An 18,398-nucleotide genomic window follows, 5' to 3' on the forward strand; every position below is an offset into this window, starting at 1 on the left:
CTACTAATTCTTCTCTGATTTCATGGAATTGGTGTAGAACCTTTCCGAAACCGAAGGACTTTAACAAAATTGTTGCTTCCATGACTTCATCGGCCATCCTGTATCCCGATTTTCGGTTTGACTGAAATGTAATGCTTGCCATGGCAGGCGGTCATGTGACATCCTTTTGAAGCAGTCGTACCAAATTTTTTTGTAATGTTTAATCTCCACTCTCATTGTTGCTTTAAGGTCTAGTTGAGTTTTATATCTTCACTCTGCACTCTCCGTCTCTTATCGTTGGTCCAAGAACTGACCTCAGACACCTAATCTTAGCTGCTTCAATTCTTCGTTCATTGTCTTCTCTCAAGTTTTCACCACCGTACATGAGAGCATTCTTAGCCACAACCTGGTGTCCTAACCGGCCGCTGTGGCCGAGCGGTTCTAGGGGCTTCAGTCCGGAACCGCACTGATGCCGCGGTCGCACGTTCGAATCCTGCCTCGGGCAGGGATGTGTGTCATGTCTTTAGGTTAGTTAGGTTTAAGTAGTTCGAAGTTCTAGGGGACTGATGACCTCAGATGTTAAATACCATAGTGGTCAGACCCATTTCGTGGCATAATATCCGGCAAACGGAAAGATACGAAGGTGGAATCTCTCGTCTCTTATAGAGATTTGTGACCAAAGAATGAAGTAAAGGAAAGTGACTTCTGAAATTACAATATTACCAGGTCTCTGTCGTGTTTCACAGTGTTACGTTTTAACAAAGATTTTTTGCCGAGTACAGATACTTACCTCAGTTCCAAGAAGAACAAAATAGAATGGAATTAAGATGAGTATCGATATATAAAAATGTGAATGCATATACGTTGTGTTAGTGCTGACCAAGATTACTATAAAGTATATGTTCTGAATCAGGGTACTAGTAATTACAATATTACTCAATAATTTCAGTAGACTTCGTCTTTTTAAGCAGAAACTGGCTGTAAACCAACAAACGAAAATCGATGTGTTGGAACAGTTGTGTAACCTGGTCTTGCCTTTCTTTGCAATATTCTAACAACTAGGCTATCCAGCTTGTCCTCAAGAATTGTTGCTTATCTCCACTCAGGAAGTATACTTCTGCTAGTGTCTACAAAGTCCAGCAAGCGATTCCAATGTCTGTAGGCAAAGCACAATAGTACTGAACTCTACCAATATATTCCCATGAAGAGATATGCATAAGTATTTGAAGTAAGATAATGCTGGTGGTACTGAAACTTTGTGGCCGTTCACGGGGCGTAATTGGGTAACTTAGTACCTATTTCACTATTCTCTGCAAATAAATTTAATGGAATTTAGAAATATCGGTTTTGCAATGGGAGTCTGGATCATTACCAAGTGTTCTGACTTCCATGCTTTATTCAGTGATTCACATGGAAATATCTTTATTATTACCATAATGTTCCCGTTGTGTTATTTCTATTTTTATTATGTATTTTCTGAAGTGTCACATTTCACGATGATGCGACAGTGTCACAGAGGTCCTATGAAACAAAGTAAAACAATTAAGTTCTTAAAAGACATCAGTACTTTATTTTCAAACTGCATAAAAGCGAAATAGCCTTTGGCCGTTTTCAAGCGAGTCAGTTTAGTTTTAGAGCAAAAGGTTGGAATCCTGATCGTGGAATTTTTAAATAAGGAAATTTTAAAAAAGGTGAGATCTATGTCTTTTAAAAAAATTTCTATGACTGTGAAATTTCCCAAAGAAACGGTAATCATAAAGTGAATATGTGCAGGTGGTTTCCGCTACTTTTAGCAGGTAATATGCTAAGTTTCCAAGACAGTTAATATAATTTTGTTTTGGTGACAGCTGGTTGGAATAGCACATTTGTTGAGATCTTAAACATCTTTATATTTTCAATAAAAATTCAGTTAGATCTAGATTTCGGTCTTCCATAATCTAAGATAGTCAGCCTATGTCGTCGGACTAATGTTTAGTATCATTATTTTTTTTTTCGAACATTTTTCCAAAATCACTACCAATAATCCAGAGTTTCAGAATAATATAATACGTTTTCAGGTACACATGTTGTAAGCTTTATATATTTTAACTTTCATAGTGACAGCAGGACATGCGAGGTTCTGTCAGATTTACCTATTTAGTTAGAATTGTTTCAATAAACCCGGAAACGTCTCACAGAAGAAATGAAAGTTTGATTTACATTTTGATCGTTTAGTCATTAGCTGGGCATGAGTTGAGCACAGTTTTCCTACAATGTTACTTTCTGATTTTATTGTTTTATTTTTTCTATTATTAGTAGCTTTTAACGTTTACATCGTATAACAAAAGTCTCAGAATGACACTCACTCAGGTTCGTGACCTAAAGTACAAATAACAATTTGTCCTACCATTCGTAATGTCACCTGCAATGATTTTTCTAAGGTAGTAAGTAATTTTCTTTACCTTACTTTATCTCTCATTTGAAACTAATATTCCGTAATATTTAAAATACGCTTTTATTTGTATTTCCTGCAGAGTAACTTACACTTGGAAACCAAATGTCATGTTTAAACGTAATGTATTTTCAGTCTGTTTAAAAAAGGGAAATTGACGGCCATCTAGAACAGTTCTTCTTCTGATGCGTTAAGAGCCTGAGTCAAGTTAAGCGGAGAAGACTAACTCCGTTGAAGAGATTGTTCATATCTTCTGTTAAAGAGAACTGTGTGTGTTTTATTGCTCTTATCGGTCGGTTATAGATGGAAATGTAGCTCTGAAAGTGGCTCAGATTAGAACTGGCGAAAACAGGGCTAAAGAACTTTCTTGATATCAGCTTCCACCATTGTTTAAAAGTAAAGTAGAGCAGTAATTTCCTAGCATCAGGTAGCCCTTGGTCGCAATATAAGTGGTAACAATTTAAAAAGAAATTACGGGAAGCTGGAGATAGCCTACAGAAAAACTTCCCACACTGCTTTCAGAAAAATAATGGATCTAAATAACTGCAGGGAACAAGAGCAATTAACTCAGAAAACGTTTTTTTTTTACAAAAATAATAACCCACCTTACGGGAGGTCCGATAGAAGAGTTAAAAGAAAGGGAAGAGACCTGAGTCATCCTGCTAAGCTCAGAAATAATACACTACTTCAAATTCTCATTGTGATGATGTAAGCAGGCTGCTTAAAACCTTTTGTTTCGCAGTGCTTCTCAAGCCAACTTAGCGTCTGATAATTTTCGGAAAAGCAACTAGTAATAGAGAAAAGAAACAAACTTTCGTTCATTCATACGATAAGACAATTAATTTCAGTTTCTGTCTCTGAAACTTTGTATTATTTCAAACTAATAATACACTACTTCAAATTCTCATTGTGATGATGTAAGCAGGCTGCTTAAAACCTTTTGTTTCGCAGTGCTTCTCAAGCCAACTTAGCGTCTGATAATTTTCGGAAAAGCAACTAGTAATAGAGAAAAGAAACAAACTTTCGTTCATTCATACGATAAGACAATTAATTTCAGTTTCTGTCTCTGAAACTTGTATTATTTCAAACTACTTATGGCATTCTGTCTTTACTACTAGCATGCTAAAATACCTGTATTTAGTCTGTAGAAATTCCGTTTTTAAGTGATACTGATATCAGTACAACCATCAGTCGTAATATGACTAATGGGCTGAAACACTAAAAAATAACACAGTTCCCCTAAATGGGGAATCGCACAAGTGACTATGTGAACAATGATCGGAACTGTGAAACGCTCTTCCTTGTGAGTAAGTTTGCAGCACTTAAAAATGTTTGTCATACGTTTATTTTAGTATTGCTGTGGTCCAACTGACAGTAATGCCTCGAAGGAAGGAAGAAGGTTAGGGTTTAAAGTCGTGTAGACATCGCGGTTAATAGAGACGGAGCTCAAGCACGAAATGTTCCGAGGGTGGAGAAAGAAGTCGACCGTCTCCTTTCAAAGAAACCGTCTAGTTGTTTCCCAGGAGAGGTTTAGGGTGGCCGAGTGTAGATTTCAACCCTCTTCCCCTTTGAATGCGAGTTCAGTGTTTTAATTGGTGTGTTGTCACCCTGCTCGCTAAATGCCTCAAGGAAAATGAACATTTAGCATAGGAATTTCGTCAAATATTTCTATTCACATTACAAGTAGGATGTTGTACGTCACTGCGTACGAATTATGCATGAAATCAAACACAGGATTGGGACCTACGTAAATGTAGTAAATAACGAACTAGGGTAAACAGGAATTAATTATGCCTTATTACGTGCAGTACACCTACAGGAAGGAGGTGGTTGAAATGGCTCTAATCACTGTGGGACTTAACATCTGAGGTCATCAGTCTCCTAGACTTCGAACTACTTAAACCTAACTAACGGAAGGACATCACACACATCTATGCCCGAAGCTGGATTCGAACCTATGACAGCAGCAGCAGCGCGGTTCCGAACTGAAGCGCCTAGCACCGCTCGGCCACAGCGGCCGGCACAGGAAGGAGACGCAGTTTAAGAATTAAATTTACATAGTTCCCATTTATTCACCATTTTCTGGAAAATGTGCGTAATAAGGCTATGTTTGAATATATCAATAAATCACACGCACCTGTGAGCGTCAGAATTCGATGGCAACTTTGAAATATGTGTCACCGTGCCAAATGGTACCCCCAACAGTGAGACTCAGATGCCAGTTTTTACAAACAACTTCCAGCACGTATACTGATGTTGCTATGAAAATGGATCTAACAGTAAATGCGTGTATTACCTGCTACCAATATAAATTTTATAATTTTATGGTATACTGTATTATTATAGGATTTGACTATGGCCAAATATTTCACTAAAAAAATAAAAATATCGAACTGCGGTAATTTGCACCCTTTTCTTAACGTTTTCATACTCCTTTCTGCCGATTTGATACCACAATTCACTACGTCCTATCATGAGATACTGTTTTCATGTATACATCCATATTGTGCTCTGTTTTCTTACATCCTATTCCATACATTTTAATCTTTCTCTCATATAAAATCTCTCTATTCCATTTCGGCGCCAAGTTAACAACTTAGGAAATTTTCTACTACCCGCCTCACCTTTTATGCCTCTAGTATTGATTCAATCTCTATAACGTATCGTACTACTTGGTTCGTGGTCTATTTTCCAACTTCCCAGTTTATAAATACTGGTGAGTCAAAATAATTAGCCTCTGTGGACCACAAGATTGAATACCTCTAGTGGCGTTGCGAGCACACGACATGATAAAGAAATAATACACGGTGATACTGTGACGATGTTAAGGAACTTCAGGAATGATGGAGAAGGATATACGTATCGTTTTGAGGTAAGAGGCCTTGGTCCAGACACGATAATCGCTCTGATATCTCTGACAGTGGAAGGCATGGATCGTCACTGTTGTTGCTAAGATTGTAGGACAGGTAAATTTCAGAGGTGGTAGTGTGGATCGTAACAAGAAAAAAAGTCCAGTACATATGGACTCTAAAATGCATACATTAAGAACTATCAGTGCTTGTTCATTTTCGCTACTGTGAAACAAACTCCTTCTAATGAACAAGTGCCTGCATCTCTTAAGGTATGCGTTCTAGAGCCCAAGTTCGTCGTGTTTTTTTCCTTTCTTTTCATCCATACTACCTCCTTCAAAAAAATGAAAAGCAAAGAGCTTGCTGTAGAAGAGATGTGTTTCATAGTATTGAAGTCTACGACTCACCTCAGATGATGTTTCCCGCAGCTGGCAACGAAACGTCAGGGAGAAGTATTTCTATTATTGGACCACGGCCTCTTAGCCCGGAAGTTTTAATTACTCCAGTCAACACTGTCAAAAGCTTTCTCTAAGTCTACAAATGCTAGAAACGTAGGTTTGCCTTTCCTTAATCTTCCTTCTAAGATAAGTCGTAAGGTCAGTATTGCCTCACGTGTTCCAGTATTTCTACGGAATCCAAACTGATCTTCCCCGAGGTCGGCTTCTACTAGTTTTTCCATTCGTCTGTAGAGAATTCGTGTTAGTATTTTGCAGCTGTGGCTTATTAAGCTGATTGTTCGGTAATTCTCACGTCTGTCAACACCTGCTTTCTTTAGGATTGGAATTATTATATTCTTCTTGAAGTCTGAGGGTATTTCGCCTGTTTCATACATCTTCTCACCAGATGGTAGAGTTTTGTGATGACTGGCTCTCCCAAGGCCGTCAGTAGTTCCAATGTAATGTTGTCTACTCCGGGGGCCTTGTTTCGACTCAGGTCTTTCAGTGCTCTGTCAAACTCTTCACGCAGTATCGTATCTCCCATTTCATCTTCATCTACATCCTCTTCCATTTCCATAATATTGTCCTCAAGAACATCGCCCTTGTATAGACCCTCTATATACTCCTTCCACCTTTCTGCTTTCCCTTCTTTGCTTAGAACTGGGTTTCCATCTGAGCTCTTGATGTTCATACAAGTGGTTCTCTTATCACCAAAGGTTTCTTTAATTTTCCTGTAGGCAGTATCTATCTTACCCCTAGTGAGATAAGCCTCTACATCCTTACATTTCTCCTCTAGCCATCCCTGCTTAGCCATTTTGCACTTCCTGTCGATCTCATTTTTGAGACGTTTGTATTCCTTTTTGCCTGCTTCATTTACTGCATTTTTATATTTTCTCCTTTCATCAAATAAATTCAATATTTCTTTTGTTACCCAAGGTTTTCTACTAGACCTCGTCTTTTTACCTACTTGATCCTCTGCTGCCTTCACTACTTCATCCCTCCACTCTTCTTCTACTGTATTTATTTCCCCCATTCCTGTCAATTTTTCCCTTATGCTCTCCCTGAAACTCTGTACAACCTCTGGTTCCTTCAGTTTATCCAGGTCCCATCTCCTTAAATTCCCACCTTTTTGCACTTTCTTCAGTTTTAATCTACAGGTCATAACCAATAGATTGTGGTCAGAGTCCACATCTGCCCCTGGAAATGTCTTACAATTTAAAACCTGGTTCCTAAATCTCTGTCTTACCATTATATAATCTATCTGATACCTTTTAGTATCTCCAGGGTTCTTCCATGTATACAACCTTCTATCATGATTCTTAAACCAAGTGTTAGCTATGATTAAGTTGTGCTCTGTGCAAAATTCTACCAGGCGGCTTCCTCTTTCATTTCTTAGTCCCAATCCATATTCACCTACTACGTTTCCTTCTCTCCCTTTTCCTACACTCGAATTCCAATCACCCATGACTATCAAATTTTCGTCTCCCTTCACTATCTGAATAATTTCTTTTATTTCCTCATACATTTCTTCAATTTCTTCGTCATCTGCAGAGCTAGTTGGCATATAAACTTGTACTACTGTAGTAGGTGTGGGCTTCGTATCTATCTTGGCCACAATAATGCGTTCACTATGCTGTTTATAGTAGCTTACCCGCATTCCTATTTTCCTTTTCATTATTAAACTTACTCCTGCATTACCCCTATTTGACTTTGTGTTTATAACCCTGTAGTCACCTGGCCAGAAGTCTTGTTCCTCTTGCCACCGAACTTCACTAATTCCCACTATATCTAACTTTAACCTATCCATTTCCCTTTTCAAATTTTCTAACCTACCTGCCCGATTAAGGGATCTGACATTCCACGCTCCGATCCGTAGAACGCCAGTTTTCTTTCTCCTGATAATGACATCCTCTTGAGTAGTCCCCGCCCGGAGATCCGAATGGGGGACTATTTTACCTCCGGAATATTTTACCCAAGAGGACGCCATCATCATTTAATCATACAGTAAAGCTGCATGCCCTCGGGAAAAATTACGGCCGTAGTTTCCCCTTGCTTTCAGCCGTTCGCAGTACCAGCACAGCAAGGCCGTTTTGGTTATTGTTACAAGGCCAGATCAGTCAATCATCCAGACTGTTGCCCTTGCAACTACTGAAAAGGCTGCTGCCCCTCTTCAGGAACCACACGTTTGTCTGGCCTCTCAACAGATACCCCTCCGTTGTGGTTGTACCTACGGTACAGCTATCTGTATCGCTGAGGCACGCAAGCCTCCCCACCAACGGCAAGGTCCATGGTTCATGGGGGGGCTCTTGAGAGTATGTTTCAGAAATACACACGAACAAAATAGTACATGGCAGAACATCCGAGACACTGTCGAAAAACCAACTAAAATAGTTTTAGTCCCGTAATTGAGGTTAAGGCTGGTCGTCAACTGAATGAAAAAATACACACACACCAAAAAAGGATTTGCATCACCTGGGTTCCAAGCGTTCCGGAACCTGTACAGAAAATTGGAATATAGATCCATATTAACATCATTTCCATTCTTTTTATTGATCATCCAAACCACACATTGCATATTGTACCGCCATACACCGAGACCTTTAGATGTGATGGTGGAGACTGCTGTACACACCGGTACCTCTAATACCCAGTAGCACGTCCTCATGCAGTGATGCATGGCTGTATTCGTCGTGACATACTATCCGCAAGTTCATCAAGGCACTGTTGGTCCACATTGTCCCACTCCTTAACGGCAATTCGACGTAGATCCCTCACAGTGGTTGGTGGGTCAAGTCGTCCATAAACAGCCCTTTTCAAACTATCCCAGGCATGTTCGATAGGGTTCATGTCTGGAGAACATGTTGGGCAGTTTAGTCGAGCAATGACGTTATCCTGAAAGAAGTCGTTCACAAGATGTGCACGATGGGGGCGCGAATTGTCATCCATCAAGACGAATGCCTCCCCAATATGACGGCACTATGGTTGCACTAGCGGTCGGAGGATGGCATTCACTTATCGTACAGCCTTCCATGACCACCAGGGGCATCCGTCAGCCCCACATAATGCCACCCCAAAACAGCAGAAACCTCCACCTTGCTGCTTTCACTGGACACTGTGTCTAAGGCGTTCAGCCTGGCGGGTGCCTCCAAACACGTCTCCAACGATTGTCTGGTTGAAGGCATATGCGACACTCATCGGTGAGGAGAACGTGATACCAATACTGAGCAGTCCATTCGGCATGTTGTAGGGCCCATCTGCACCGCGCTGCATGGTGTCGTGGTTACAAAGATGGACCTCGCCTTGAACGTCGGGAATAAAGTTGCGCCTCATGTAGCCTATTGCGCACAGTTTGAATCTTAACACGACGTCCTGTGGCTCCACGAAAAGCATTATTCAACACGGTGGCGTTGCTGTCAGGGTTTCTCCGCTCTATAATCCACAGGTAGCGGTCATCCACTGCGGTAGTAGCCTTTGGGCGGCCTGAACGAGGAATGTCACCGAGAGTTCTAGTCTCTCTGTATCTCTTCCATTTCCGAACAACATCGGTTTGGTTGACTCCGAGACGCCTGGACACTTCCTTTGTCGAGAGCCCTTCCTGGCACAAAGTAACAATGCGGACGCAATTGAACCGCGGTATCGCCCGTATAGGCATGGTTGAACTAAAATGTAAACTTTCACGGCCGGAAATATCATGTCCATTATAATTATCCGGGCTGTTATGCCGTGGTCGGTTGATGACGTTGGGAATCACCACAGCATTCATCAACCGACCACGGCATAACAGCCCGGATAATTATAATGGACATGGTTGAACTACAGACAGTATGAGCCGTGTACCTCCTTCATGGTGGAATAACTGGAACTGATCGTCTGTCGGAACCCTCCATCTAATAGGCACTGCTCATGCATGGTTGTTTACATCTTTTGGTGGGTTTAGTGACATCTCTGAACAGTCAAAGAGACTGTGTCTGTGATACAATATCCACAGTCGTCTATCTTCAGGAGTTCTCGGAACCGGGGTGATGTAAAACTTTTTTTGATGTGTCTGTATAGGTCATCGTCTTAAGTGGACAGACTCCGAGAATGCGGAAGTAAGGCTGCATACATTTCGAAAGCGTCGTGTGGAGTATATGAACAAGCAGATTAAAAACCTACAAAATGAATCAGAATGTCTTAGTTAGCAGGCAGTTAATGATTTAAATCTTTCTTCATCAGCTATCACACAAACTGTTAATCTGGCGCCTTAAGAACGTTCCCAATGAACAATAGGGTAGCTCAACGTACAGCTCAGACGTAAAAACTGACCGCCGTTCGGCCGCCACAGAGACTAAGAGCGAGTCGTTCACTTAAGGTGGCCAATAAAACCGGCCGCCCCTGACAACGCTATCTCCACAATCTGGCAACACTGTAAGAATAGGAAGTGTCAGGAGTAAGTGTTGTCTACTTCAGAGATATCATAGTGTTGTGAGAGCACGTGATCTGGTGGCAAACTTCGAGGGTTGTGGACTTATATTTCCGCGTTCGCGTCCAACGTTTTTTTCTGTTTTCTTTTTGTTTTTAACCACATTTTGGCCGTCTTCTAAAGTATGAATGAACCTCGAAGATAATCCACTTGACATTGTCCCCACCAATAATAGGAAACTCTTCCAGAAACCATTCCGCAGGATAGCTTGTGGCTGCGTCGCGATCAGCACAGCTTATGCTCGAGCGTTTCCTCGCACTACAGCGGCTACCGACCACCGGCCACACGCCACCCGCCCCCTGTAATCGGGTGAAAGCGGCGCCACGCTGTCAGTGTATGTATCAACTGTCATTTTCGAATTTGAAGTTCTAGTTATCATCTTGCAGTTAAGAATTGGATTTTGCATATTTGAAAATCATGAACTACAGTTAAGCGGTGTAAAATTGGGTCGCAAGTGGAAAAATGAGTAACATCTACAACACAGTATTTACTTTTGGTATAATAGAGGGGTGAATGCAGAGGAGGCAGCACGAAAGGTTTGATCTGTGTGTGGAGCGACTGGTTTTGGGAAAAATATGCCAGAAAGAGATGTTCTTGTTTCAACAAAGATCGTATTGTCATGAATGATTTTCCACGTGAAGGAAGTTTCGACTACTGATAGAAGTAATGGATTACCATTTAACACTTGCATTCAACAGGCAAGGTTCAGAAGTGTGGTGTAGGAGTATTGCACGCTCTAATTCGAAACATCAAAATTCAACAGAGTGACTATTATTGCAGTTTCGCTTGAACGTCATCAAGTCGCTCATTAGACATTTCTATGCGATACTGTTACTGGTGACGAGTTATGATGCCTTTATCGTTAACTTCCTAAGAAGAAACGAAAGGCTGAGCCCTACCAAAAGACAAACTCGCTGTTAGTAGTAGTTTATCCTGTAGTGTAGCTGAAGTGGATAGTTCCTGTGAAATATTATGGGTGGAGGTTACACTCAACAACCGAGCTAGATTAATAATTGGCTCCTTTTACCGACCTCCCGACTCAGCAGCATTAGTGGCAGAACAATTTAGAGAAATTTTGGAATGCATTGCACATAAATTTTCTCAGCATATTATAGTCTTAGGTGGAGATTTCAATTTGCCAGATATAGACTGGGACACAGATGTAGCTACGAAGGCTTTCCCGGCGTAATAATTACTCACGATCGGACGAAGCGGGACCACCTTCTTATGAATCTTGGGTAGACCGTATAATCTCGGTGGCACGGCAGCACCAGGACGAAGTTTTTTGAGAACGTCGTCAGGTAAAGAACTCTTCTTCAGCAGTGAAAGCGTCTTCCGACTTATCCGTCCAGTTGGGTCGTCCTGCAATGTTCTGTATGCTGAGTCTTCAAGTAAGAGATCCATCTTCCCCAGATAGTCATCACGTGACAGTAGAACCGTTGCGTTGCCTTTGTCTGCTGGTAGAACTATCAGATCTTCGTCTTCTCTAATGGACCGGACGGCTGCCCTTTCGGGAGAGGAGATGTTACTCCGTGGAGGCGGCGCCCGCCGCAACGTATGTGAGACCTCTTGCCTAATCTCTTCAGCTTGGTCCTCCGAAAAGCTGGACACTGCTTGTTCGACTGCGCAGATGATTTCGGTGATAGGCACATTCCTCGGTATAGGGGCAAAATTCAGGCCTTTCTCCAACACTGACAGCGTGGCGTCTTTTTATGGAAGATTTTGAGGACATGGCGCTGGTGACGCCGTACTTAAAACCAACTTGTTTCTGGAGGTACGTTGACGATACGTTTATGGTGTGGCCTCATGGGAGAGAAGCTCTTGACCGCCTCCTAGATCATTTTAATTCCCTGCATCCTAGCATCAAGTTTACCATGGAGGTGGAAAGTGATGGAAAGCTTCCGTTTCTGGATGTTCTGGTGTACAGAAAGGATGACGGGAGACTGGGACACAGTGTTTATCCAAAGCCTACGCACACGGACCGTTACCTGCATGCTTCTAGCTGTTATCCATCGTTCCAGCGTACCGGGGTCCTGCGGACGTTGGCGAGAAGAGCTTATGCCATTTCAGATGGAGAAAGCTTGACACAAGAATTGGACCATCTTAAGGTTGTGTTCAAGCAGAATGGCTATACAGATAAACAGATCCGTCGTGCTCTCCAGTTTGGACCTTCGCCTGAACGACCAGAAGATACCTGCACATCGGTGGCCTTTCTGCCTTTTGCTGGGAGCATTTCCTCGAAGATAGGAGGAACTCTGTAAAGATACCATATCAAAAGTACTTTTCGTCCGCCAGCCAAGATTAGAGCGCTCCTTGGCTCTGTAAAGAATGACTTGGGTATGAGGAAGCCCGGTGTGTTCAAGGTCCCTTGCCACTGTGGGAAGGCTTATATTGGGCAGACAATCCGGACCATTCAGGACCGATGTGTTGAGCATCAGCGGCACACACGGCTGCTTCAACCTGAGAAATCTGCAGTGGCGGAGCACTGTCTCACCGAGGGGCACAGAATGCTCTATGACAAGACACAAATGGTTGCCCCTGCATCTCGCTATTGGGACTGTGTTTTAAAAGAATCCATAGAGATTCGTTTATCTGATAATCTTTTTAATAGAGACAAGGGATATCTTTTAAGTAAGACTTGGGACCCGGTGTTATCTGACATTTTTGACAGCGATATCTCGATTTTGCCTATTTCCACCACTGGCGGCGCGGTATGTTTACGACGCTAGAGGGCAGTTACGGCACCTTCTCGCGCACGCGTTGTGGGTCTTCTGCGACCTATATAGGGGCCGCAGCTTGCGCTAGGAAGTCAGTTCCGGCGAGATCGTGCACCAGCACTCTGACCTGAAGATGGCGGCCAGTTGGACCGCGGAAAAATTGGTCATGAAGAAGTTATGATCCGGCTGCATACCCGAGAAAAATATTATGGGACAAAGATGTTTAGGACGGGTGGTAGGGACAGAGCATCGAGTGACATACTGAGTGCACTATCCGAAAATTACCTCGAGCAATTAAACCGAGAATCGACTCGTAGAGATAACATCTTGGACCTACTGATAACAAACAGACCCGAACTTTTCGACTCTGTAAGTGCAGAACAGAGAAGCAGTGATCATAAGACCGTTGCAGCATCCCTGAATATGGACGTTAATAGGAATATAAAAAAAGGGAGGAAGGTTTATCTGTTTAGCAAGAGTAATAGAAAGCAGATTTCAGACTACCTAAGAGATCAAAACGAAAATTTCTGTTCCGATATTGACAAAGTTGAGTGTTTATGGAAAAGTTTAAGGCAAATGTAAAATGCGTTTTAGACAGGTACGTGCCGAGTAAAACTGTGAGGGACGGGAAAAACCCACTGTGCTTCAACAATAAAGTTAGGAAACTCCTGCGAAAGCAAAGAGAGCTTCACTCCAAGTTTAAATGCAGCCAAAACCTCTCAGACAAACAGAACCTAAACGATGTCAAAGTTAGCGTAAGGAGGGCTATGCGTGAAGCGTTCAGTGAATTCGACAGTAAAATTCTATGTACCGACTTGACAAAAAATCCTAGGAAGTTCTGGTCTTACGTTAAATCAGTAAGCGGCTCGAAACAGCATATCCAGACACTCTGGGATGATGATGCATTGAAAGAGAGGATGACACGCGTAAAGCTGATATACTAAACACCTTTTTCCAAAGCTGTTTGAGAGAGGAAGACCGCACTGCAGTTCCATCTCTAAATCCTCGCACAAACGAAAATATAGCTGACATCGAAATAAGTGTTGAAGGAATAGAAAAGCAACTGGAATCACTCAACAGAGGAAAGTCCACTGGACTTGACTGGATACCAATTCGTTTCTACACAGAGTACGCCAAAGAACTTGCCCTCAATCTGACAGCCGTGTACCGCAAGTCTCTAGAGGAACGGAAGGTTCCAAATGATTGGAAAAGAGAAAAGGTAGTCCCAGTCTTCAAGAAGGGTCGTCGAGCAGATGCGCACAACTATAGACCTCTATCTCTGACGTCGATCGGTTGTAGAATTTTAGAACATGTTTTTTGCTCGAGTATCATGTCCCTTTTGGAAACCCAGAATCTACTCTGTAGGAATCAACATGGATCCGGAAACAGCGATCGTGTGAGACCCAACTCGCATTATTCGTTCATGAGACCAAGAAAATATTAGATACAGGCTCCCAGGTAGATGCTATTTTCCTTGACTTCCGGAAAACGTTCGATACAGTTCCGCACTGTCGCCTGATAAACAAAGTAAGAGCCTACGGAATATCAGACCAACTGTGTGGCTGGACTGAAGAGTTTTTAGCAAACAGAACACAGCATGTTGTTATCAATGGAGAGACGTCTACAGACATTAAAGTAACCTCTGGCGTTCCACAGGGGAGTGTTATGGGACCATTGCTTTTCACAATATATATAAATGACCTAGTAGATAGTGTCGGAAGTTCCATGCGGCTTTTCGCGGATGATGCTGTAGTATACAGAGAAGTTGCGGCATTAGAAAATTGTAGCGAAATGCAGGAATATCTGCAGTGGATAGGCACTTGGTGCAGGGAGCGGCAACCGACCCTTAACATAGACAAATGTAATGTATTGCGAATACATAGAAAGAAGGATCCTTTATTGTATGATTATATGATAGCGTAACAAACACTAGTAGCAGTTACTTCCGTAAAATATCTGGGAGTATGCGTGCGGAACGATTTGAAGTGGAATGGTCATATAAAAGTAATTGTCGGTAAGGCGGGTAACAGGTTGAGATTCATTGGTAGAGTCCTTAGAAAATGTAGTCCATCGACAAAGGAGGTGGCTTACTAAACACTCGTTCGACCTATACTTGAGTATTGCTCATCAGTGTGGGTTCCGTACCAGATCGGGTTGACGGAGGAGATAAAGAAGATCCAAAGAAGAGCGGCGCGTTTCTTCAAAGGGTTATTTGGTAACCGTGATAGCGTTACTGAGATGTTTAGCAAACTCAAGTGGCAGACTCTGCAAGAGTGACGCTCTGCATCGCGGTGTAGCTTGCTCGCCAGATTTCGAGAGGGTGCGTTTCTGGATGAGGTATCGAATATATTGCTTCCCCCTACTTATACCTCCCGAGGAGATCACGAATGTAAAATTAGAGAGATTCGAGCGCGCACGGAGGCTTTCAGACAGTCGTTCTTCCCGCGAACCATACGCGACTGGAACAGAAAAGGGAGGTAATGACAGTGGCACGTAAAGTGCCCTTCGCCACACACCGTTGGGTCGCTTGCGGAATATAAATGTAGATGTAGATGTAGGAAGAGTTGTGTGAACATAATATTTTCCATCTGATAGCTCCAAAAGTGTGTTTTGCACTATGAATTCTTCCCCAAGGTTGTGTCCATCACAGCGGGAATGTGTTGCCAATAATTGAGATACCTTTCGATCGCAGTGTAAGAAAATCGACCAACAAATGTACATCACGTGTGCTACACACTCTGTTGATTTGATAAAGAAAAATATCCAGGAGATTGATAGGGAAGTCATCTCTCAGGCACCTGTCCCTCTGATCGTATACTCGTAAAATTTTACCTTTCCGGTTCTTGATCGATCAACTGTCAAGGCAATTCATTTTTAGACGAATATGATCCTCAAACTGGATTGATTTAATGACATTGTTAGAACCAGTAGGTTTCTACAAGCGTAGAATTTGTGGACCACTTTAGTACTGTTAGATTGTTTTCGATATTGTGAAAGAATGTACTGTTGCCGATTAATCTTTCTTTGACGTTTACTGTTGTGTTCAATAAACAATTGAAGACGCAATTTTGATTCACTGTACTAATACAAATTCCATTCAACTTACTACAGGAACATCACGACGGCAGTCTATCTTAATAAAAGTGTCCGTCAGATGAATGTGGCTATTTTAACACTAATTAGTAGAGTATTACCGAGTTTTGACTTCGAAGAGGTGCGTATTTAGCTTTTTTGTTCTGTATTATACTCAAATATTATGAAAATTTGGCAGTTCCTAGATAAAATTTTGTATTCACAAGATTAAAAAATACGTCGGTAGAAAACAAAAGTTATGTAGTACCGTAAGGTTTTCGCTCTGACACTAAGCGTTGTCTTACGATTCCCTTATTCAGTTTCTGTCTGCCTACTTGAAGCTCTTCTACAAAACAGTTCAAAATCTGGTTTACAGCGAGTCTATAAAGGTGAAAGAAAGTACCATCTACCTGGTAGTCAAGACGCTATCTCGGAGCAAGTAAAGAAGTGCGGTACATGTGTCTTACTTATCGATCAGTCAGTTTCTATGACAGATAAATCACAACATACGAGACGATAGTAGTTGTATTTCCCGTGTGGAATGACTTTCTTGGACTCAAAAGTATTAACTGATATCCTTATGTCACATCTTAAGAGAAAATGACTCACATTATTTAACTAAAATGACACGATAATCTCAAGTGAATTTAGCAGGTTAGCTCTGTGGCATCAAAGAAGTAACTCGTCGGTCACAGAGTTGCCAAACATACTCTGCGTTGTTGCCAAGTTTCACTTATATTACCAGGAAGGATATCAGCTGATTGGCTCTGTGAGTGACCTCGGAAGTGATTATAGCTTCGTCTCAAAGTTGTGGGTGGCAAGGGCCGGAATATCCTCGGTACATGCCAATGGGTCTCCTTCGCGTTTCTGTAACCAGGTTTCGGGGCTATAGTGTAATTACTTCTAATACATAGATGCAAACGAAACGTCATAAATTAATAACTGTGACAATTATTTGTGTTTAACTGTCTTAATAGGACCGAAATCTTGAAAGAATGTTCACCAGATGTGATTCACTGTTTTTGAGCTTCTTCAGTGGCTGAGTTGGCAACGGATCTTTGGTATACAATATTGTTATTGAGATCACTGTAATTGGCACACACGCCTGAAGACAGGCATAACCTGGCTTCTTGTTGTCGGCTTTTCTGAAGGATATGCTGCCGTTGCTCGAAACGTGAACACTTAAGGTGAACTCGAATATTCCAATCAGATCTTTCTATACTTCCAGTTCTAACATTCAAAAAATAGTTACAAAAAGCGGCAGAAAAGCGCTGGTGAACCTGCATTTAATAATGTAGTCATAATTAGTGGAATATGACAGATTCCACCTGTCATCTGATAATTGTCAAAAATTCCTTTTTCATTTGCACGGCACCGCAGTATGAAATCAAGGGTTTAGTAAGATTCCTGTACTTAACTTCGTTGTGAACGTTTTCCACGACAGTAGAGGAGGAGCAAAACCATCTGACTTGAACTATACTTTTCTAGCTGGATTTGAATCTTTCGCTACAGTTGAAGTAGCAAATACAATAAGGTATCGAGAATGTGAGTCTTCACTCCTTGCTGTGATATAGGCTAGAGCAGAAGGACCAGGTTGCTCAAAAAGTAAAGGATGAGAGACGCTGCAATTAACGCATAAAGTAACCATGTCGCAAACGTAAATAGTCCACATCCGTGTCACTTAATAAACATTAATTGTTCAGGAAATTACAACTATATTTACCCAAATGAGTAGGTTGATGCAGCTCCAGTCTGTCACTATCACTGAGTTGACAAATATTTTAAGAATAGCACTTAAGATAGAAATATGTGTGTGTGGGGAGGGGGGGGAGGGGGCGGCCTGTTCGGATATGTCCGAAAGAACACACACTACGAATGGAAACGAACAACCTCGTTAATCAATTAAATATCGAAGGACAGATGTCCAGGCTGTCACAGAGCGTTAAAATACTGCTACGGCGTCAGATGAAAGTTGGTGCCTGACGAGGTTCGAACCGGGATTCGTTGTGTTTTTTCTTTTGGGCATCGTCTAAAGAATGGGCACCACAAATATATGCATATACAGGATGTTTCAGGAGGAGTAGTAGACATTTTAGCAGATGGTAGTATAGATGAATTGCATAAGACATTCCATATAAATGCCTCCACTTTTTATTGAGTGCAGATATACATCTGTTAGTACGTAGCCGTAACAAAGTCAAAGCAAAGGCAAATGAGAAGATTCAAAGTTCATTTTCAATAATCTCCCGAGCAATTTCAATGCACTTTCGACTTCTCTTGTTAACACCACATGTATCTCGTCTGAGGTCGTCTTTGTGTTCTTTTATGAGGGCTGTACTATTCATAATCCGAACGATCAGATCGGCTTTGGGGTATACTTTTTCTTTGGAGACTTCACCTTGCAACCATCCTCACAGAAAAAATCCAAGGGGATAAGGTCCGGGGACCTTG

This window comes from Schistocerca cancellata, chromosome 8 (assembly GCF_023864275.1).
Source record: "Schistocerca cancellata isolate TAMUIC-IGC-003103 chromosome 8, iqSchCanc2.1, whole genome shotgun sequence".
NCBI classification, from domain to species: Eukaryota; Metazoa; Arthropoda; class Insecta; order Orthoptera; family Acrididae; genus Schistocerca; species Schistocerca cancellata.